Source organism: Cnephaeus nilssonii (assembly GCF_951640355.1).
Source record: "Cnephaeus nilssonii genome assembly, chromosome: 1".
In the NCBI taxonomy this organism is placed as follows: Eukaryota; Metazoa; Chordata; class Mammalia; order Chiroptera; family Vespertilionidae; genus Cnephaeus; species Cnephaeus nilssonii.
The window spans coordinates 114,112,829-114,135,423 of NC_137072.1; the positions used below are offsets into that span (position 1 = coordinate 114,112,829).

General features: G+C 46.3%; 1 pseudogene across 1 annotated transcript; it reads left to right on the plus strand.

The window, feature by feature from the left end:
- Positions 1–4,210: 4,210 nt before the first annotated feature.
- On the plus strand, positions 4,211–15,889 carry LOC307095820 (zinc finger and SCAN domain-containing protein 4-like; annotated as a pseudogene). The gene is made up of 2 exons: positions 4,211–4,263; positions 14,810–15,889. The product of its transcript is annotated as a zinc finger and SCAN domain-containing protein 4-like (transcript).
- Positions 15,890–22,595: the final 6,706 nt, after the last annotated feature.

Below are 22,595 nucleotides of genomic sequence, written 5' to 3' on the forward strand. Positions count from 1 at the left end.
ACCAGACTTTTCATGGGGGCACGCAAGAGATGAAGTTCACACAAAACCGCAGGCGCCGAGGAGCTGCGGGCACAAGTGCAGCGCAATGACCCGACAGGCGCGGTTCCAGGGATTCGCGCTATCAGCAGGCGGGGACCAGGCCGTCACCAGTGTGACACAGGCTTTGCCAAAAAAGCACTCATTTCTGCAGATGCTTTTAAATCATGAAAATGAACTGTACGTTAATAAACATTTTGCGCATATTTGTGTGTGTGTGTGTGTATATATGTGTGTGTGTATATATATATATATATATATATATATATATATATATATAAAGAAATATGCCAGGAAACACATTTGAAATGTGACCAGACATTCCCTATTGCCCTGCTCTGGATTAGGGTAGCGCCCTGAAGTGGGCTGAAATTAAGCCCTTTTGGAATAATTTATGGGAGACCCTTCCAAGTTTCTGTTTCAGAAACACTCCCTTTAGATGTAGAACATGAGTCAAAAAAATCAAACAATACTAGTATATACAACATTGAGGGCAAACACTGACAACTTCACACAACTTTGCCCATTGCAGGCTCATCTGCCTCCCCACCACTGCAGGTCAGTCTCTGGCTGGAACAAGTCTTACTCAAGACCTGGAAGACTCAAGGTCCTGAACAGCAGTTAGCCAAGCAAAGGACCTGTCCCTATGCCATCCTGCTGACAACACACTTCCCTAAAGCTCAAATCTGGCTGCTGCCGTGGGTACCAGGAGGGGAAGCTGGACCTGCACTCCTGAATTATTTAAAACCCCTCTTTGGGAAAGGGACAGCACCTTCAGAAGCTAAGTGACAATGTTACTTATTTTTATTGTTGACATGACAGATGTCCCCATTCTCCCCCCTTTTGCCTGGCTCCACTCAGACCCTGCCCTCCCCTCTCTGTGACCCTCACAATATTAATTTTTATTTTTTTGACAATTGCAATACTTGATGCCCATGCTTGGACCGATAACTCCTTTGTCCACATTCCCCAGAGGAGTCACTCAGCAGGAACGTATCCCGCTGTAGAGTGTGCCCCACAAGGCCCCACTCAGGATTAGGTCATGGGGATTCGTTAGCCTCTGCAGTTTCTGATTTCACTACAATTCCCCCTGCACTAGGAGGCATGCCCCTCACTAGACAATTGATTGCTCGTCTACACAGCAGTTTTCACTTTGGAAGCCCATTGGCAATGGGCTTGAAATATGAAGCAGGGTATCAGCTTCGCTTGTTCAGCTATCACATCCTCTAGGCACCCCTCTGCTGCCTTCCGAAGACAGCAACCCTTCTCCCTCGTGTAAAGGCTTCCCTCCTTTCCTGACCCCCTTCTTCCTTGAATAGATAGCAAGAATCTCTGGACCTGGGGATCGGTGAGACTATGCCCCTTGACAGCTGAAAGTGTCTACAAATGAGACCTTCATCCATTTACCCTTACAAGGGGATCTTTATAACAATCATTCATGGGCCATACAAAATTATCAACTTAAATATTAACCTGCTATATTTGATCAAACATTTAATTCACTCGCCCCTAATGGCTTGGCAGGGCTAGACCAAATGATTTCCCGGGCCTTATATGGTGCGTGGGCCGGACATTCCCCACCCCTGTCATAGGCAGTCAGAGCACCAGGAGTCCCCCACATTGGCTAAAATGGTGCCTGGGGAGGTTCTATACTGAGTGCGCCGAAAATTGGAAAGATGAATGGACAGTACCCAAGAACACCAAAAGCTAGCAAGACTATTGGATAGGGGAGAAACCCTCCCCTCCCTCTCCCTATAAGAACGGGCTTGAGCAGGAAGGGGAGCTGGTCTTTGAGACAGGAGCTCACCATTCTCCCAGGTCATGCGGCACCTGAAGGAAACCTCTTTCCTTTTGCATCTGCCTCAGGAGTTTGGCTTTCCCTGCAGTAGGCAGCCGAACTGCGTTTTTCGGTGCAAGTCATACTAGTCAGAATAATCAGCTTACAAAACTCAAACTTGCAGTGGTTTAAATTCAGTGATAATTTCTGTGTCCTCATGTGTCGGGCCCTTCGGGTTGGGCAGCACTCCTGCTGATCTTACTTTGGGGGCCACATTTCAGATGATAGAGTACCCATGTGCCCTGCTGTCCACTGATGCCCTCCTTTCTGTTCCAACAGGGTTAGGAATCGGAGTGGTACAAAATAGAGAAGAGAGGGCTGGGGGGCAGGGAGGGCTGGCTCCTAATGGCCTCAGCTAGGAGGTGACATATGCCATGTCCCCAGCAGCCCATTGGCTGGAGTTAGTTGAACAGCTTCAACTGCAAGAGAGATTAGGACATGTAGGGGAAGCACCTGGGACATTGGGTAATCCAACACCTTGTCAAAATAACTATGACTCTGAGCAGGTACCTCCCTCTCTCTGTGCCCAAATGTATTAGCAGCCTCAGCGTTACAGCATCAGCATCACCGGATATTTTGTAAGAACTACAGTCTCTGGTCCCTTCGCTCACCTCCTGAATCAGAACCTGCACACCTCCGAGTGACTTGTATGCATATGACAACGTGAGGAGCACTGGCCTAAAACACGACTTCATCAGTCCCTTCCTCCGGCTCATTGTTTCCTTTCCCCAGAGCACCTGCTCTGACTCACCCCACCCCCACCTCCAGGTGAGGGCTTAGACGTTGCCAGGGCGCTGCTCTTACCCTTAGAAAACACGAGGGAGGAAAAGGACTCATGAGCAGTGGAGAAGAAGCACACTGTTATCAGAGAAGGCGCCAGATGCAGAGCCCAGGGCTATAATTAATGGTAACACGAAGCAGGGGAAGTGGTGGTGGGGGAGGGGGGGCACTCAGGAGGGACGGTGGTGGGGAACTGAAGGGGAGTGTCCTCAGGCTGGACCAGCTGTCCTGGTCAGAGAGAAATCAGTTTGGAAAGATACAAACCGACATGCTGTCGTGGCCCAGTCGGTAAAGAACTCAGCTCTCCTCTCCTGAAAGCTGAGACCTGGCGCTTCTCCTTCCCAAGGTGGCAGGGGCTAACTCACAGGGAGCTTGGATTTGTCTCCCTGCAATGTAGCCACACAGCTCAGCACTCGCCCCGTCGGGGTCCCAGACAGAAACCTCCCGGGAGACAGTCTGAAAAGCCCAGCTGTGCAGTCTCCCCCTTTCCACACCCCACTTTAGGGCACCCAGATCTCCCCTCAGCTGGTCTCAGCAGGTGGGGCCAAAAGTCCCAGCAGCAAGGGGGGGGTGGGAACTAGGCTCCAAACCCAGCAGTACAGGTGGGCAGAACAGCTCAACAGATACACACTGAATATTCTGGAAGAAATTGGAGATGGGCAAAAGGCCAATAATGACATTATTGTCAACCGGGTAAAGGAAACATCGCTAGTTCAAGGGCCCTGAGAGGAGTACGAGCTTCCCTGTTCTGGATCTCATCGCTGCCATTCAACCAGCTCCCATGAGCTCTGACCTCTGAAGACAGAAAGCCTGAACAAGGAAGAGAAACTCCGCAGTGCAAAGTACACCATCTCTATGGCCCGGGAAATTGGAGCAGGAGTGTATGCCCTTCTGGAAATCCTGGTTGAAGTGAACCCTAAAACGGTCCTGATGGTGTTTGCTTGCCTCATGGTGAAAGGAGTGAAGAGGGTGTAGGCCCAGGGGGCGGGGCCGGGGGCAGCACCCGGGGCTGCTCAGCACCCAGGGCTCCCAGGAAGCACAGAAACGGCTCTAGCCCTCCCAGCGCTTCCACTTGATGTCATTATACAAGATCCCAAAAAGCGTCTCTGTTCAGCCAGGTAGCCTCTCCTGTATTTAACAAAAAGTGTTGTGTTCCTTGCAAAAACCCAGTCTCTTACAAATACATGTTTTACCATTGAATGTATTGCTTCTTTGAAAATCTAGAGAAATAAAGAACTTATTTTCCAGGCACTGTTTCTGCTTCCTGCCTTTAGTCGAGTACAGATGCTACAGTGTTATTAAGTTTAACATAATCTTTCTAACCAGCTTCGTTCGGCTGTGTTTTTGTTCAAGGGGAGGACCAGCAGAGGGAGCCATCAAACCGGTTGTCAGCTGTCTCTGGAGGCCAGCATTTGATCTGTGACCAGCCTCTCCTTCTGTCCCCCTTCCCTCCCCTCTGTCTCCCAGTGACTTTGCTCTCCACCCTCTCAGAACTATGCTTTGTTTTAGGAGAAAAATGCATTTTTAAGATGTCTGATGTGGGGGTTGGACTAGACCATGATAATGCTATTTATCATCATCATCATCATCATCATCATCATCATCATCCGGTAGAGCTGGAAGGGGCCTTAATTCAGGACATCTGAACCAGGTTCTCAGGTGAGCTTCCTACCTTCCAGAAGAAAGAACCCCACCAGAAGCCAGGAAACCAAGGCAACTCAACACAGCACAAGCGGGAACCAAATTTGTGGCAGCTGGTGCAGGGCTAACTTCATGTGACTTCCATAAAGCCTACAGGAGTGCTCTCAGCCCCGCAGGAATTACAGCTGTCTTTTCAGCTTAAAGTTCTGGCCTGCAGATTTGGCTAAGAAACAGTAAAAACGGGGACATCCATCTATGTCTGGTCAGTTATGTAAGACAGATTTGCCTATTTGGGAGGGAGCCTTAACCAAAGCTCAAAGACACTTTTCCCATCACCTCTGCCTCAACCACGCTTCGCCAAGGGATGGCTGCTCATGCCCAGACAGGTAAGATCAGCCAGAGAGCATCACCGAGCTTCTGCTAAGTCCTCGTCAAGTACAAACAGCTCCTCACTTGTGAGCAGAGAAATAAACTCTCTGGTCCACCATCTGCTATTGAGTTAAAATCTGAGGTCTTAATCCCCTGGCTAAGCCCAAAGCCTTGATCCTGCATCTTATTTTTATTCCCAGCCAGCAGAATGTGCGTTTCAAAGTCCCTAGCCAATAGATCAAGATTAGTATTATCAACTGGCCTTTTTAATCTTCACCGGAGAATAGAGAGACAGGAAGGGAGAGAGAGAGGGAGAGAGAAAGAAACATCCATCGGCTACCTTTTGCATTCCCCCTACCAGGGATCAAGCCTGCAACCCAGGCATGTGCCCTGACCAGGAATCAAACTGGGACAATGCTCAACCAACTGAGCCAGTCTGGCCAGGTTCAATTGGCCTCCTTAAAACCCTTTAATCCACTCCCAAAGTTGGAATCAACCAGGAGATGACCACGAAGTCAGACAGATGGCATTAAACATGTCAACTTCATTGCTGACACAACTAGAGTGGAGAACGTCGTGAATATTTGTGGTCATGATGGGTCCCCTGATAGTTTGCATTCATGTAGAGAATGATGCCCAGCCACTGACCGGATGGAAGGACTTCCCTAAAAGTGCCCACAAGAGGAAACAGAGCATGCATCCTGTGGGCGAGGTGAATCCAGGAGAGAATAGGCAGCCAGGTGGCCCCCGAGGTGCTCAGATCACTAAACTGAACCTGACAGGACTGCCTCTTCCTCCTCTGCCCACCGTGAAGGTCACGGGGAAGAGGGCTGGAGCAGAAAATCCCCTCTACAGGTGAAAATGTGAGAGGTGTGGGGAGGGATGACAGGACATCCGGCATAGGAGACACAAAAACCTGGAAAGCGTACTATTGGGGACACTGGCTAGGTGTGCGAAGGTGGTGTGCTCCTGGGTGCCAGCACGCCGCTGGGCGTTACATGCATAGCTTTCTCCTCCCAACAGCGCTTGTGGAAAATAAATACTCACAGTTCCTAGCTGGGTGATGCTGGGGAGATTATTTAACCTGTCTGAGCCATGACTTCTTCACCTATACAAGGGATACATAGATGTAGGAAGCGGTTATAGGGTTAAGCCTCGGACTGACCTGCTGGCAAAGTCACAAACAAGTCCCAGTTTGCAGGGCACAGTCCTCTAAGCATAATTAAGCTTGATCTTGTGACTGCTCCCTAGATCTTTCCTGGGTAGCTAGTGGGCTGTGGGAGGGGCAGCAAGTGCTGCCAAAACAAGTGAAACTTACAACAACATTGTAGATTACCTTGTTTGTCCCTGATTATAAATAAAGCCTCAGCTTTGCAGTCTGGATCTGTTCTGTGGCCTCATCAAGGCACAGAAGATCCACCTAGACCCAGCTTTTTCTCTTTGTCTATCATTTCTCCATCCTTCACCACCTCCCTCAGGCTCACCGAACCCTTGGCTGTGCAGGCAAGGCCAAAGTGGCGCCCAACGCGGTGCTGAGTTCGGCCCAAGTGGCACTCAATGCGGACCTGAGTGTGAGGGAACTGCAAATTGTCAGGTGAAAGGATGCTCCAGTGAAGCACGTGCAAAAAGGAAGGTAAGGAGTGCAATTTAGTACTAGCTAGGTGTAAAAACATGGGAAATTCAGGATCGCAAGGAAAGAATGTATGCATATCCATGCTTAAGGCTATGCTCCAAGCAAGGGGCTGTTCTGTGAGGTCTGAACAGCTTTTCGATTTTTTGGAAAACCTGCCCATGGTTTTAAATATAGAGTCATGGGAGAAGGTAGGAAAACAACTTCGCGATCATTATATAGCTGAAGGTCCAGAGGAAATGCCTGCCTCTGCTTTCAGTCTGTGGTCCCTGATTCAGGACTGCCTAGAGCCCACTCCAGAAGGGGAGTAGAGGAATGTGGCAGGGAAATGCAAATCTTGGCCAAATTGGGTGATTAGTTATTACTTCAAAAAGCAAAAAAGAAAAAAAAATTTAAGATCTGTTGCTGAAACTTCCCCCGAAGTAAGCAGGATGTGGGGGAAGGGAAACACGTGGCTATCCAATATGGAAGCCCACTCAGTATGCTAATTTAAAGTTTCCTTTTTCGCCATGAAAAAGTCTTAAAAATTTAGAAATGTGTCTGGAATTTCTGTGCTGGTGGGGAGAGAACCGAGCTGTAAGACAGAATGCGCGCATAGTCCGATTTTGGACATTTAGATTGTCTTAAGCTGGAATCTCTCTGCAAAAGCTATAGAAAATGAAAAACCCAGAACTGTTTTTTTTCTTTTCTAAGAAAAATGGGGAAAAAGTGTTCTCCAAAAAAATTCAAGCAAATTCCAGCAACAGGATTCGCATTTCCATAATAAAGAGTAGTTTTCAAAATATTAATGAACCTTGTTAAAAAGTTAACTTTAAGAAAACCAGTAAATTGTTATAGAATTTATCCAAAGTAAATGCCTTAAAATAATTGGAATTGGATTTGAATCTCAAAAAAAAATTGTTGAAATATAGATAATGTATTAATTATAAAGATCTAAATAGCCCAGGTAACTGGCTACGCCCTTGGTTAATGGAGGAGGAAGGGTAGTTGCCCTTCCCCCAGCATACAGGTAGACCAGTTTCCTGCCAGCAGCTATCTTTGAAGAGTGTGTTCATTTGAATGGCTACAGTTTTGCTTCTTGACTTCCCCAGCAGAAAAATCTTGGTCGTTTTGAAGAGTCAAGCGGCTGGGGCCAAAAAACCTGTTTCAGTAGCCTAAAAGTTTTTTTTCCCCTGTTGGGGTGGCAAACTCTTAAAGAATCTTTGAAATCAGTTTCCCACCAGTAACCATTCTTTAAGGACAATCTTTGCATTTGAATACTTGCAGGCTTGCTACTGCTTATTCTTAAAAATATAAAGTGTTATTAATCTAGGAAATGCTAAATATATTTGACTTGCCAGCTTTAAAAGTTCCAAGTGCAAATTAAATTGGGAGAAATTATATAGTTGTGGTAATTAAATGCCTAAAGTATAAGAATTTATTTTTGAGAAAAGAAAACGTTGTGTTTTCTCTAATAATTAGGAATTCAAAATAAGTTGCTTATTATTGGTCTAATTAAAAAAGAGGATTCATTCTGTGATCCCAACCAAAATTTTTCTATGCAAAAACTAGTTTAAAATCTAATTAATATCTTAAGATAATTATAAAGGTATTATAATATTTAAATCATATATAGATATTTGTTTGATGGTTTTTTTTTCATGTTAAAATGTCAAGGCTTTAACAGAGATGATTCTTGGAAAGCTCCAAGGGCCCGGAGTAATACAAGAAATTTATTCTCTCTTCTTAAAGAAAATCTTTTTAAATTTAACAGAATCTGATACACTTGAAATTTCATGGAAAGCCTTATCAAGTAAAAATTAATAAATATATTTTAAATGTTTTGGCCTGTAAGAAGGGAAAAATGAAGTAACTAAATATCTCTTATAATACAGGATTCCCTGCATTGTGCTGGGTTATGCATAGCACCTGAAAAGGTTCAAAGGACATTTCCTTTTTCTTATCTTGGCAGCATTATTGAGGGAAAACAATAAAACCTCAGAAAATTCAAATTCGGACTGACACTTTACTTACATTAAATGATTTCCAAAAATTATTAGGAGATATTAACTGGGTTTGACCTGCTTTAAAATTAACCACTGCTGACTTAAGTCCTTTATTTCATATACTAAGGGGAAATGCATCTCCGTCATCCCCACGCTGCTTGACAGAGAAAGCCAAGACAGCCTTACATAAAGTTGAGGATGCCTTAAGTTCAGCACAACTTACTAGAATTGATTACTCCCTTCCCTTACAGGTTTTAATTTTCCTTATGACACATACACCCACTGGGGTCATTTGGCAAGCTCCTGGAATTGTTGAATGGCTATATTTGGCTCATTCTCCAACTAAAGTATTACTAAAACAGAAAGGGGGAGATGGATGTTATGTGTCACTTCAAAACAAACTCAGTCATGTTTTTTATACTTTAAATTTTTTGAACTGCGATGCAGAGGGTTGTACAGCAGCCGAAAGGCATCGGGCCTCCTGTACAATAGCATCCGCGGGGTTAGCCTGATGGAAGGATGCACAAACTGGACAGTGGTTTGGACCAGATCCAGTAATGATGTGGGGAAGAGGTTGTGTTTGTAATCTTTCCAGAAGGAGCAGCGCAGCCAATTTGGGTGCCAGAGCATTACGTGCATCACCACCATGGACCCAGAGAAGCTCCTTGTCCCATCGTTCAAAAGACTGAAAGTTGCCCCGATGACTGAAAGTTGCCCCATGACAGCAAAGCGGAAAAGGAAGATGACGAAGGCTACGCAAGAAACCGAGGTGCCAACATGGGGTCAGCTGAAGAAGTTAACAACTGAGGCCCAGCAGATGGCAGAAAGCAAGAAGTGGAGGCGACTCCCTCGACCATGTTTCTGGCCATGCTAGCATTGGTTAGCTGCCAGTCTTCTGCAAACTCTTTCACAGCCAAGTCCGAGGACTCTTGAGTAAATCAGCAAAAGAAACTTTCATTTAGTAGGAAAATGTTACTATAGTTTGATTTCTTTATTGTTGTGTTGCATTAGCATTATTGTTGTGTTGCATTGGCATTATTGTTGTGTTGCATTGGCATTATTGTTGTGTTGCATTGGCATTGTTTTATTAATAGCCATGTCTAGATTTTGCATTGGCATTGTTTTGTTAATGTTTTAATAGTCAGAAATTTGTTCTTGATGTTTAAATTTTACTTCCATTATTAGTAGCTTAAATTTAAAAGAAAGGGTGAGATGTAGTAAGCAGTTATAGGGTTAAGCCTCGGACTGACCTGCTGGCAAAGTCACAAACAAGTCCCAGCTTGGAGGGCACAGTCCTCTAAGCATAGTTAAGCTTGATCTTGTGACTGCTCCCTAGATCTTTCCTGGGTAGCTAGTGGGCTGTGGGAGGGGCAGCAAGTGCTGCCAAAACAAGTGAAACTTACAACAACATTGTAGATTACCTTATTTGTCCCTGATTATAAATAAAGCCTCAGCTTTGCAGTCTGGATCTGTTCTGTGGCCTCATCAAAGCACAGAAGATCCACCTAGACCCAGCTTTTTCTCTTTGTCTATCATTTCTCCATCCTTCGTCGCCCCCGCTCAGGCTCCCTGAACCCTTGGCTGTGCTGGCGTGGCACACATAGACATGCAAACTCATTTCCAAATTCATTACAAACATCGAGCAGCATCCATAGGGGTCTGATTCATAAAACAGACTAAGCTCACAAGCCTTTTGCCCTGGCCATCCAAGTTCTCACTCTAACTCCTAGATGCCGTGATGACCTGGGAACTGTGTGTGGACCATCCAGTCACTGAGGGTTAGGGTGGGGGGGTGAAGGGCAAGGGGCTGGTAGAAACCAGTCTTCAATATCCCTCTAGACTCGCTTTCCTTGCAGAAGGCGTTGGGGTCCTCAGCTGGACCTAGATAATGTGCTGTAATAAAAGGAGTTGATTCCATTTTTGAAATCCATCATTCCAAGGCCGATGAACAATGGGAAAAGGGCTGCTTTTTTTTTCTCTCTTTTTTTTTTTTTTTTTTTGGTAGGGAAAAGAGAATGTTTGCCAATTCCTCTCCATTCATATTCATTAGCCCTGTCTCTCCCAATGTGTCACCTGTCGAGCCCGACAGGATAGAAACAGACAGGAATAATAGACCTCAATTATGTGGACTTGGAAAATAAATGAAAAGTAGCAAGCGAGAGGATCCAAGGAAACGAGTGTGGTTAATGCTGGGTCCTCGTGCTCCCTGTCAGAGGCTGAGGAGGAAGATAACATTTCTATTCAACTCAGCCCCCAGATTGTGAGGAGCTGGAGATGCAGAGATGAAAACACTGTCTCATCCCCCAAGGAGCTCAGATGAGCTGAGTCTGATCAGCTCAGTGAGAGCAAGGATGGAGGTGGTCCCAGCCCCGGGGGCTGGGAAGGGCCTTCTGAAAGAGATACCAGAGCTGAGGCAAAGGTTAAGAAGGAGCGAGCCAAGCAGAGGGAGCAGGGTAAATTCAGTGATGAGAGAGCTCTAGACAGAGGAAATGATGTCTAACACCCGCCAAATCTCACTGCCTTCCAGTGTGCTACCTGCTTCCCATGAAGCCCCTGTGGCATTGTGATTTATAATGAGAAATATGTATTTGATCTTCGGCCATTTCTGGCAGAGTCCTGAATCTTAGAATTTCCTAAGCAACTACTGACCTCACCTAAGGATGGAGACTGGTGGAACCAACCACTGCTCAGTCCCACCAAAACCTCCGGGAAGGCAGAGGGGCTACAGGTTGAGTTCAGTTGCCAATGGGCAATGATTTAATGCAACATGCCTAGGCAACAAAGCCCTCCTAAAACCCCAAAAAGGACTGAGTTCGGAGAGCTACTTGATTTATGAACATGTAGGTGCTGGAAGAGAGGCTCACCTGGAGAGGGCGAGGAACCTCCACACCATTTCCATTCCTTGTCCCATGCATCCCATCTGGCTGTTCCTAGTTATATCCTTTTGTAATAAACCAGTGACCTAGTGAGTAACATGTTTCTGAGCTCTGTGAGCCACGCCAGCAAACTGAACACAAAGAGGGGGTGTTGGAATCTCCAATCTATAACCATTGAGTCAGAAGCAGGCGGCGACCTAGGCTGGTGAGTACATCTGGGGGTGGAGGGAGGACAGTTTTGTAGAACTAAGCCCATAACTTACGGAGTTGGATGTTATCTTTCGGTATCTAGCGTGAAGATTGAATTGAATTGTAGGGGACCCAGCTGGTGTCATAACTGTTGTTGGTGTGGAAACACCCGCCGTCACACACACACACACACACACACACACACACACACACACACACACACACTGGAATTTGATCCAGGTTTTTAAATTCCTGTGGCAACATGCTCATGAAACAGCTATTGTTAGCACCCCTATTTTTCAAATGAGACAACTGAGGCTAGACAACTGGCTTGCCCAAGAAGCCGTCAGCACACACCCGAACAAGGATTCAAACCTAGGACAGTATCATTCCAGAGCCTACGTTTTAACAGAGACAAACCATGCTGCCTTCCGAACGTGATGAGCAAGGCCCCGAAGTGGGCTCCAGCGTCCTGTCCGTGGGTAACTACAGAGAGGGCTGTTTCTGGACAGTAATGTGGGAAGCAGAGAAGAGCTGAACACTGTTTGAAAGACTTCATGTACCATGGGGAGAGGCAGGCTGTTACCCTGGGGTACGATGATCTCAAAGGGTTTTAAGCAGAGGAATGTCATGGGTAGATGGGTTTTAAATAAATCCATTTTCTTTGGTCCCACCAAAGGAACATGAAATAAGACCAGAGACCAAAAGGCTAGTGAGGACACTCTTGTGGTAGGTAATCCAGAGGGAAAGTGGTGGGAGCCAAGATGGTGAAAAGCAGACTGGACCAAGAGGAGAGAGAAAAGACCAGCAGGACTGGCTGGTCTAAGGGACAGAGGGAGGATGGAGAGTAAGGGTGATTCCGGGCTTTAGACGGAATGACCAAAAGGTGCAGGTTGTCTCCCACTGAAACAAGAACATAGGGAGAACTGTTTGGGAGGATTGCACTTTTAAACACTTTCTTCTTGGCAGTAAATAACATCTTTGCTCCAAAAAAAAAAATTTAACAGCAGTTGTGACCACTCTGGCTTCAAAAGAATGTATATTTCTTCAGACACAATCTGCGCTTGATTATGTGGGTCTGTTATGGCCTTGAAAAAAGTTAGAAAGATATGTCAATTAATAAGGTTTTTTTTTTAATGTTTTATTGATTTTTAGAGAGAAGAAGGGAGAGGGACAGAAAGATAGAAGAAACATCCATGAGAGAATCATCATTGATTGGCTGCCTCCTGCACACTGCCCTTCTGGGGATTGGGGCCACAACCCAGGAATGTTCCCTGACCGGGAATCAAACCGGTGGTCTCTTGGTTCATGGGTCAATGCCCAATCACTGAGCCACACTGGCTGGGCAATAAGATAATTAGAAATCATCCTGTAAGGGAGCCAGTGATGCACTTTCATGGAATCAGAAACACTTGAACTTGGCAACAACATTATGTTTGGACCGAGCAGGCTTCTCTTCTGGGAAGAGGATCCATAACTTTCCCGCACAATGGGGACAGGACAGCCTCTTCCATAAATGGTGCTGGGAAAACTGGGCAGCCCCCTCAAGAGAATGGAATTGGACCACTCTCTTACACCGCACACAAACATCAACCTGACAAGGATTCAAGATGTAAGCGCGAGACCTGAAACTCCCAGAAGAAAACACTGGGGGAGCTCCTTGACATTGGTCCTGGCAATCATGGTTTTTGGATCTGACACCAAGAGCACAGACAAAACAACACAAAAGCAAACATTTTTTAAAAAATGGGACTACAAACTAAAAAGTGTCAGTACAGCAAAGGAATCAACAACAAAATGAAAAGGCAACTGACAGAAAGGGAGAAAATATTTGCAAACATATATCTGATCAGGGTTGATATTCAGAATATATACCTCAATAGCAAAAATAATAAACAGAAAAATAATCCAATTTTAAAAGGAGCAAAGGACCAGAAGAGACATTTTCCCAAAGGAGACACCAATGAGCAAGTGTCCATGAAAAAGTGTTCGCCATCACTAATCCCCAGGGGAATGCACATCAAAGCCACAGCGAGGCCTCCCCTCACACCTGCTGGGGTGACTTTTTCTCAGAAAGACAACTAACAAGTGTTATCCAGGGTGTGGGGGAAAGGGACCCTGTGCACACCCTCGGTGGGAATGTAAATTGGTGCAGCCATAACTTTTGTTGTTTTTTGTTGCTTCCATTTCCTCCTGGGAATTGAATCTCTGCTAGTTCCTCCTCTGACACACCAGATGGCAGTGTTCAATGAGTCCAGAGAAAACTCCTAGGCTATGGGCTACAGCACAGGATAAAGGCATTTCATTCTACTAGTAAATGGCTCTTAACCCCTCAGAGCTTCGTGGAGGTACAGTCGTCCCCACATATCTGCAGGGGATACGCCTGAGATATTCCCCGTGGATGCCTGAAACCACGAAGAGTCTGAACCCTATGTTTTTTCTTATATGTCCACTTTAGGGCTTCTCTTTGGTGTGCCCGGATTGCCCGCATCACTACTCTTGCACTATGGGGCCATTATGAGTAGAATAAGGGCTCAACAGAATCAATGCAACACAGGACAGCAGATGCAATGACAGCTAAGACAGCCTGGATGCACCGGACAAAGAGTGCTCCCTGTCCCGAGTGGGGCAGAGGACTGTGCGGGATCTCATCACGCTGCTCCACTTGGCCCATCAGCACGTGTCTAAACCACCATGCCCGGGGGGAAGTAAAGGCAGGACAAGGGTTTTAAACACACCTCACCTTTGTTTTGGGGTTAGTCCTGGGAATTTCAAAAGAGAAAGTACTTCCCAAGTCAAACTTCGCTAGACATGGTGGGACTACATGAAGAGAAAAGTCAGAGATTGGAATTTAAACTCTTCCCCCCCCACCCCCCACCGCAGGAAAAGCATACATGGCTCACAGTCAAGACAGAAGGAAACAGTTGTTAGAAGCTCAAGCACTGACAAGAAAAATGTAGCAAGCTAGAACATAAGCAGCAAGCATTTAAGTCACATTAGCCCCCAAATGGCAGGAATATAAAGAACGGTGTGCCGAGAGGCACCAGGGCTGACAATGAAGCCCCACAGCAGCTCAGCTCTGGGCCAGGATTATGGGGTTTGAACAGCCGTCTTCATGAGAACTGCAGCACTTAGTCGTTTACCAGTTAGCATTGAAACAGATCCCCAGAGAAACAACCCAGCAGAGAGTGCATTCCCGAAGTTGACTCTTTCTGAAAATCTGTGTTAAGAATGGCTTTGGGTCTCAAAATCTCATCTCAAGGTGAACCATCCAAGAATGGTCCTGGGTCAGAAAACCTAGAGCTTAGATCTCGCCGAGGACCTGCCCACCAGGAGGGAGAGGAGGGAGAGGAGGGAGAGGAGGGAGAGGAGGGAGAGGAGGGAGAGGAGGGAGAGGAGGGAGAGGAGGGAGAGGAGGGAGAGGAGGGAGAGGAGGGAGAGGAGGGAGAGGAGGTCAGCTTTCCAGCACTGGGCTCAACTCATTTACAAACGGGTGTGTGAGGCAGGAGCTGCAAAGTCTCTATCAGTCATTTCACTCATGGCTGCAGCCAGAAAGACACAACAAGGACAAGATGATTTCCCATCCGGGGCTGGAGCAGTTCATGCTCAGCAGGCACCGCAGCAACAGGGCCTCATTGGAGGAGAAGTGGGAGTCGAGTGGCAGAGATCTGGAGGCATTCATGAAGGACCGGAGTGATGAGAGCATGAAGCCCCTGGCTTGGTCCACAACCACAGACAGGGACAGGAAGCCCTCTTTTCTGAGAACATGCCCTTAAGTCATTGCCCACTTCAAGGAGCAGCGGTCAACAGCAAACTCAACGGTGGTCAACACAAGGACACTCCCGGACTCCCCAAGATACATCCCTGCAAACAGGACCAGGAGATGAAGATAAAGAAAATGGTGGCAGCCCGTCTAGTCAAGGCAATCAAACACCTTCCCTACTCATTATCCAGGGAGAGGACTGTCCTGGGTCTGAAGAGGGAGGGCTTTCCCTGGAGAATCCACTCAGCTCCAGAACAGCAAGTCGGGGCGCCTCCACATCCCAGGAAGGGCCTCACCAAGATGTGCCCATGGAGGTGGGAGACAGAAGCCACCGTGCCCAGAAGTCCTACCAATGTGAGAAGTGTCCCCAGCCCTTCGGGTATTTCTCTCGGTTCAAACTGCATCAGAGAAGACACAATGAGAGGACCTTGGTTTGCGCCCGTGTGGCAAAGGCTTCTTCCAGGCCTCGGACCTCCATGTGCATCAGCGGATTCACGCGCCAAGAGAAGCTTTTCAGGTGCTACCAGTGCGCCAGGGCCTTCAGCCACAGAACCAGCTGCTGGCTCAGAAGAGGATCCACGGGGCGAGAAGCCCTATGTGTGCGCTCAGGGCGAGAGAAGAGACCACCAGTCATGCACCTACCACCGGCCCCTGAGGCTGCACCAGAGAACTGCCCACACCTGGGGCCTCCACACCAGAAGCTTCCTCCATGTAATGTGTGTATATTTTGAGGAGAACCCTAATGAGACAACAGTGATGTCACCCAGCTACTTTCAACACTAAAGGGCAGATAAGGGGGGGAAAGGAGGAGCAGCTACATCGATGTGACAAGGAAAGGATGGGAATTATCTGTCTCCAATGCTGACCTGTCACTGCACAGTGAAGTGCTATAATAGAGTAGAACTATGGAAATATATATACCCATGCAGTTACAGTAACAGCCCTGAGGGCGGCGCCACCTAACTCCTTCTGCATCAACAGCTCTACAAACCCTGGAGTAGGTCAGGTGGGGAGAGGCTTCAGAAAGGTTATTGTATTCTCTAGCTCTAGAGCAAATGACCACTAACAGAGTGGCTAAAACAATGTCCATTTGTTATCTCCTGGTGACTGTGGGTCAGAAGTCTGCAAGGTGACAGCTGGGCTGCATTCCCATCTGGAGGCTTGACTGGGACAGAATCTACTTCCAAGATCACTCAGTTATTGGCAGGATTCAATTCCTTGTGACTGGCACATTATCAAAGCCAAAGGGGAGGAAGAGTCTCTGCAGATACTGGAGTCCCACCGTCAGGGCAAACCCAAGATCTCATTAAACTATCTGAATCAGGACAAACCAGAGTGATCTCCCTCTTGAGTTACAGCCACCTGATATGAGGTCCTAAGCACAACTGGAAAATCCCTCAACCCCTGCCCTCCAAGGCAGTCTATTTATGGTCATGACACCAGCGGGTAGAGGTCCTGGGGCCATCTTAGAATTCTGCATCGAGCACAAGTTTCTGCTAATCCCATCTTTAGGTAACCAATGACAGTGGTAAAAAACCACACTTCCTGCTACTTAAGGGGAAGAAACTGGGATAAGATGTGTGATACAAAAAGGTGGTGCAAACATGGGACATCTGTGACAACGTCAACAATAAAAATAATTTTTTTTTAAAAAAGGCCAATACCTTAGAAAATTGTAAGGCTAAAAGCAAGACACCCATGAAAAACACACAAGGTGACAAAACAAGCCAGAGGAAAATCATTTGGGCAAAAATTGAAAAAGGATCCCCAGTCAAATTTATAGAAAATATTCCTTTATTAACCTTTGGTCGAGAATATGTTTGTATATTTTCAGAAAACAACTCTGAGACCATGTGGATTCCAGCAAGAGAGGAATCGACAGGACTACTCCAGCCATGAAGACAGAAGAGAAGCAGTCCAGAGACGGAAGACGCTGATGTGGCCTTCCCATACTAGCAGTTAGCAGCTGTGCATCACTGCAGATTGCCCAGGACCAAACCGGACAGAGTCGGACCTGCATTACCACCATTTGTCCACCATCCAGAACTGAAATGTCAGTGCTGACATGTACACATAAGGAACTGTTGGACATTGAAATTGGGTCTCAAAAGAACTGTTGGCCCAGAAAGAAACTCACTACAGACTGATTCATTTGCCTGTCACCATAACCATTATTGCTTGTCTCATTTTCGGTTCTTATAAGTGTATTTCTAATAGCACATGATCTCACTCATCTAGGGGAAATAATGAACAACATAGACTGATGAACAAGAACAGACCCAGAAACAAGGAGGCATGAATCAGACTGTCGGGCCTCGGGGGGAGGGTAGGGAAGGGTGGGGGTAAAGGGGGAGATCAACCAAAGGACTTGTGTGCAGGCATAAGAGCCTAAACAGCAGTTAAGGACAACAGGGGGGTGGGGGCATGTGTGGGGAGGGGTGTGGGATGGGAATGGGGGGACGAGACAAATATGTGATACCTTAATCAATAAAGAAATTTTTTTAAAAAAGGCCAAATGAGACAATAAATTAAGGCAGAGGAACTTAGAAGTGACCCAGCTGATTGGACTATTGTACTCCCCCAAAGAGTCTTTGACAGCAGAGTCAAAGTGTGCCCATTGGGCTACAGGGAATTTACAGGGGAAGAGTATTGTTAGATGTGTTCAGCCATCTCACACACCCAGGTTACCTAGAGAACTGATTCAACTCTCAGCCTGGATGAGCCAGTAGCTCAAGCACTTTTGCCTCAAATGGAGGAAACAGCACAAAATTCAGCAATTGCCGTCATCAGAAGCACAAACAGACTCTTCATTGCAGGAGGAGGAGGGGGCAAGGGCTCATTAGAACCCCTGCAAACATTCTCCCATAGATCCTGGCATTTTCATGCCTATGACACTGATACACCTGACTCTCCTGGTACCCCATGGGGATAATGCCTCCATTTAAAATTCATCATGAGCTGTTTGAGGAACATCCTCGCGGACTGCTCTAGTATGAACTTGTCCTTACCACCAAGAAATTCGTGAGACAGGTTTGGAGATTGAGAGCAGTTGGCTTCTGGAGGTGGCATCCCACTATTATAAGGCCAAGAACTAGAAGATGCTCGTGCTAAGAAAATGTCCCCAAAAAACAGGCAAGTATCATGAAGAGCTTGTGTAAACAAAAGAAGTGTAAACAAGACCCAGAATCAGCTTCTCCTCCACGTTATTTAATATCCTATATAATAGAAGGCTAATATGCAAATTGTCCCCTCTACCAAGAGTTCGACCAGAGGGCAGGGCCGGCCGGCCAACCTTCCGCATCCCCTCCCCCCACACACACCGGCCAGCTGCCAATCGGCCTCGATCGGGGTAGGCCAGACCCCACCTGTGCACAAATTCGTGCACCGAGTCTCTAGTCCATTAATAAAAATGGTTTACCTGCTCATCCAGTGTGGCTCTGTGGTTGAGTGGAGACCTATGAACCAGGAGGTCAGGGTTCAATTCCTGGTCAGGGCACATGCCCGGGTTGCAGGTTCGATCCCTAGTGTGGGGCATGCAGGAGGCAGCCGATCAGTGGTTCTCTCTCATCATTGATGTCTCTCCCTCTCTCTCCCTCTCCCTTTCTCTCTGAAAGCAAACTTCAAACTTCTATTTTGTACAACCCCTTGAGAGCACTCTGAGGTAGTTCGTAGACGGGATGCTTTCTATTCAGGAATTACTTAATAAACCCCATTAGATCTTCAGAAATAAAATAAAATTCATCAGGATGGCCAGCAGACATGGCTGGGGATCTCTGGACCTTGTTGGGTCTCCATTTTCTGAAACAAAGGTAAATTTGTGCAACCCTGCACCTTCTCCAGAAAGATGATTTCAGCATCCTAGCTAATCTCTCTTCCTCAGTGTCCTACCTGTAGAAGCTGGCACCAATTTTCAGTATGGCTCACACACAGAATGCAAATTCTGACCAATGACTGCTCAACAAAATGATACTTCCAAACACCTTTAATTGGTACACTTGATTTTAAATAGGCCAGAGCTCAAGGAATTCAGCTTCGGAATCATGGTAGCCTTACTCTAGTAAACACTGAGCCCTTATCCCTCTTCTTCTAAGAAGAGAACCCAGGAGGTTTGTCATTCTTCTGGGCTAGTGTGGCAGAGGCTAGGCATGGTTCCATGGTACATTCTTTGTGCTTACTGGTTTTGGGCACAGCTGTGGAAGACAATCACACTCCTGTTGCCTGCATCCCATTACAAGCTCCTTCAATCTGTTTCTCAGCCCTTGGGTTTTCACCAAAATCTCGGATGGTTGCTCAACCTCAGGCACAAAGCACAACCCTCTGAAGCAGCCTTGATAGAACCCACTGACAGGAGCTGCAAACAAGTCATGCCTGCCATTAAGAGTCTGTAGCTCTGATTTCTGAGGAAGAAAAGAAATTCAGAATCAACATGAAGAGCCAAATTCAAGCTCAGAAATGTCATTCCATGGTGCTAAGCAGCAACCTAAGACTCCTTGGGATGAAAACGGTCCTTCTGTGAGGGCAGTCAGGACAGAGCACCCCAGAAGTACCATGACCTCATCCCTGAGGATCAAGAGGACGTCCTGCAGCCACTGGTGACATCCTCAATGGGAGTAGTTCCAGCTCACTGAACCGAGGTGAGCTCAGTGGTGGGTTACCATGTGACTGAGATGGGTTCAGCATTCTCTGCCTGTGCCTTTCAGATCAGGCCCCCATCTTCTCAGAGAAAGTGCAGATGTTGACTATGGGCATTGTCCCCAGCATGTACTGATTTTCCCCATAATATCCTCAGTGTCTATCACTGAGATCTGCCCTGCCTTTAGAGATAATTGAGGCTGAACCATGGTCCAAAATATTAAATGGAAAACTCCAGAAATAAAAAATAAGCTTAGGTTGCATGCTGTTTTGAGCAGCATGATGAAATCATCCCTTTGTCCAGCATACCCATGCTGTGTCAATTCCCTTCCTGTAGGGCATTCAGTAGCTGTCTTGGTTGTTAGACCAACAAATCACCCTTATTTTACTGCAGAATAGCCCTAAAGTGCAGGAGTAGTGATGCTGCCACTACTTCACACTTGTGTTAGGAAATTTAGTTTTTATCAGGGAGAAGAGGAAGAGGCGCTGAAGACAATAGCAGCTGCCTCTGGTCCTTGTCTCTCCACACTTCCTCCAAAACTAATACAGAATAAGAACACATGGAACTACACCCTGAAAATAACTTGAGGAAAGACAGTGCCCAACCTTAAGTTCTTTTAAAGACATCAAATGAGGATATATTAGACCTTTAAACACAGTAGGAACACAGACAAAATTCAGGAACTCAGAAGCATTCTACTACTTGCAAAAGGCATTATGACCGAAAAGCCAAGGTCTGCTCGCCGATACCACACAAGCTTTAGTCCAGAACACCTGGGAATTACTGAAAGATACATTTTAAAAGACCATGTACCCACATTGGAATACGATGGCAGAGCTTACTCCAGCCATGCAACTTGATGAGCTAGTAATCAAGACTTGGTTCAAGAACCAGCGGGTCAAAAGGAGGAAAACAGCTGCTATAAAGTCAGCCAAGTCTGGCACTAGAAGCACCAAACCAAACCATTTCAGCAAAGGAGGGGACTCCTTTACCTGTACCTTCTACAAACACTCGTCCCCTGCGTCCCAGCATTGTGAATGCTTACAACCATGAAACACCTAAGACTTCTAGTACCCAGCAACCTGGAGGGACTGGTGCCTGTGTGGAATGCATCATGGGGTTTCAGACTCATGACCTACAACAGATACGTCTGGGGGTCTCTTATCCTCGTGGGCCTCCAATCCCTATGACATAGATCGGTTTATACAACTATAAGCCATACCTGGGAAGGATCGCCCCAGCAGTCTAGATCAGTACCTCTTCCCCAAGTGACCTGATTGAGGGGATATGGTTGGGATTGATCATCAGTGTGATGGCTGATTCATCCACAGATCTTAAGGTTTATGATCCAAAATCTTGTCAAAGAGACGTTCCCAAATACTTTAATGGATCAACTCCAGTCTAAACAGACCCGTTATTTCTTTTTCTATAAGAAGAAATCCCTCTTCCTTTTTTATTTTTTTTTAATCCTCACCCGAGGATATTTTTCCAGTGACTTTTAGAGAAAGTAGAAGGAAAGGAGACAGACATACAGATAGAGGAACATCGATGTAAGAGAGACATCAATTGGCTGCTTCGTGCATGTGCCCTGGATCAAACTTGCAACCCATGCATGTGCCCTTGACCGGGCTCCTTCAGTTCACAGGCGGATGCTCTATCCACTGAACCAAACAGGATAAGGTAGAAATCTACCTTTCATCGCTGCCTAAAATTTCTGTCCTCTGAATGTCCTGAGCCAAATGTCAGTATGAAGGACAGTCATCGGTGCCTTTGGAGGAAGCAGAATCAGCTAGTTTTCCTTGGATCCTCGCCTCTCCCAGTTAGCTTAGCACCATGAAAGCACCCCAGCTAAAGTCAATACCATTTAAAAATTCCTGTTCCCCAGCGACAATCATTATTTCTTAAACAAAAGAAAGAGACAAACATTTTGATGCATATCATCAGCAAGATTGGTGGACTAGGAGGTCCTAGCATTTGTATCTTCTAGAAAAACAATGATTACCCCTGCTTACTGATAAAAATAGCTCAGGGAGCTCTGGAGTACAATGCAGGAGCTACTGTAACCCAGTGGAACACAGATATCAAAGATGGTCACCTAGAAAATCATAGGCAACATTTCCCTGTGTCAGCCCACCCCCAGTCCCATATGGCTTGTGATCCACAGGGATCCCCTCAGCTGTAACCTCCCATTTTGGAAGAAAAGGAGGACTGAAGACCCTAGCTAACTTCACCATCAACAAGCCAAGCAGGCCTCCTGGCTGTTAGGAACCCCAAAGCTATTGCCACTAAGGACTCTCTGTCTTTGCTTATGCTAATCTCAGCTGATGAACCTGCCCAGAATTTATGCCACTGAACCACCCAGAGAAGGAGCCCATGCTCAGACCCCAACCACAGTGGCCATCAATGGTTAGATATGAATAAAATGGACAATGATGGGGTTCAAGCAAAGGTTTGAATACAGTACTACCCAAGGTGGTGCAGGGCAAAAGGACCCCCGACTGAACCCCCATACAAATCTGCTCTATTTGTCCTTGTTCAAAGATATGAGAAATCTAACCTGGGATTGCTTTGAGCAATGTCTAGGGCAGTGGTCGGCAAGCTCATTAGTCAACAGAGCCAAATATCAACAGTATAACGATTGAAATTTCTTTTGAGAGCCAAATTTTTTAAACTTAAACTTCTTCTAACACCACTTCTTCAAAATAGACTTGCCCAGGCCATGGTATTTTGTGGAAGAGCCACACTCAAGGGCCAAAGAGCCGAATGTGGTTTGCGAGCCGCAGTTTGCCGACCACTGGTCTAGGGAGATGAATCAAGATGAAGGCTGACAAAAACAAAACAAAAAAACAGAGTCCC